Source organism: Mobula hypostoma, chromosome 5 (genome assembly GCF_963921235.1).
Source record: "Mobula hypostoma chromosome 5, sMobHyp1.1, whole genome shotgun sequence".
Lineage (NCBI taxonomy): Eukaryota > Metazoa > Chordata > Chondrichthyes > Myliobatiformes > Myliobatidae > Mobula > Mobula hypostoma.
Window position 1 is genome coordinate 51,751,728 of NC_086101.1, and position 1,543 is coordinate 51,753,270.

Sequence of the window (1,543 nt, forward strand, 5' to 3'; positions counted from 1 at the left end):
ATGGGGGTGGGGGAAGATAATGGGCATTCTGTAGTTAAAATAGATTAGTTTAGTTAGACACATCTTAGTAGTTTAATTAGTTTAGCACAATATCATAGTGTTCATGTTGCCTGTCATTTGGGAATGAGGAAAGAGCATTTACATTTTACCATGGTGTTAGTTGTTTGCAAGTAACAGGCTAATCATACCGGAGCAGAGCTTTGGCTTGTCCTCACAAGCCTGTGTCAACAAATTCCGAATTCAGGAAGACCAATACTACTGACGTATTTAAGTCATATTTACATTCAACATCACACCTGGCAGCACATTCCAGGCACCCACTGCTCTCTTACGGCTGATTTACACTTCTGCGTACGGGCTACGCCGTAGGCCTGATTTATACTTTTGAGTAGCCCTACGCTGTAGCGAGCATGCGTAGTTGTGTCTGCGTCGCTCTGCAATTCACCGCCAAAACGCTAGTTGGCAGTGGGGTTTCTATGCCACTGTGTTGAGTTTTTTTGTGAGAGACATGGACGAAGAAATGCATTTCAAATATTTTCAGATGTCGGCAGGTTGATTTGACGATTTGGTTCATCGTCTCCAACCATTTATTTCGCATCAGTGTACAGACATGGCGGAGAAAAGCAACCAGAAATGCGTATGAGGAAATGTGATGCTACCAAGCGGACCAATCACAGTTGTTGCAGTCTGTGTCACCACGACGAGTGAGTTACTTTTTTGGGGAGGTGCACGTCACCCTATGGCGTAGGGTATAGCGTACATTTGACGCAGAAGTATAAATTGGGCTTTACTCCACTCACTCTAGACGTATGCCTTCTGAAATCATGGTTAGATGCCACAATGTAGATGGCAATGCCTTAATTATTTGTGTGTTGTAAAGTCTCTTGGCCCCTTTCATTATTATTATGGGAGTGCTGATCTTCTCTCCTTTACACAGCACTGATAACACTTTAATTTCAGGCTGTAATGTAGAAGTCTGCTTGTAAAATTCTAGGCTAATGGTATGCCAGTCCCACAGCTGACTAAGCTGCCCTGTCACTCTTCCTCAGCTTTTGGAGTGTACATCTTTCAAAATACATTTATTATCTAAGTATGTGTATGGCATACAACCCTAAAATTCGTCTTCCCCACAGACTGTCACAACACAAAGAACCCCGGAACTAAATCTTCCAAAGAAAAACATCAAACACCACCTCCCCACGAGCAAAAAAAAAATCACACAAACCACAACAAAAGAAACGAGTGAAAGCACAGAATATAAAACTCAAAATCAAAAGGCATACTTCAGTTCAGCTCAGTGTTCATTATCTGCAGGCCACCCTGATTAAAAAATCACTCAAAAAGTAGCCACAGTACAAGGAGAGACCAGAACCAGAACACATCATAAACCTGAGTCCAAATCTACAAACCGCGGTGACTAATCCTTGCTCCAACAGCATTGAAGGAGAGGGAGGCCATTCGAATGCAGGGACCCTCCTCAGGGAGAGGGAGAGAGGGAGGGAGGGAGACTGGTAGATGGCACTGAACATCTGCCTGCCTCTGT

General features: G+C 43.5%; 1 non-coding gene across 1 annotated transcript; it reads right to left on the bottom strand.

Moving 5' to 3' along the window:
* Window positions 1-816: 816 nt before the first annotated feature.
* On the bottom strand, window positions 817-940 carry LOC134347410 (U6atac minor spliceosomal RNA). Its single transcript, XR_010018152.1, has one exon. It is a non-coding gene; the product is annotated as a U6atac minor spliceosomal RNA (small nuclear RNA).
* Between the last annotated feature and the right edge of the window lie 603 nt (window positions 941-1,543).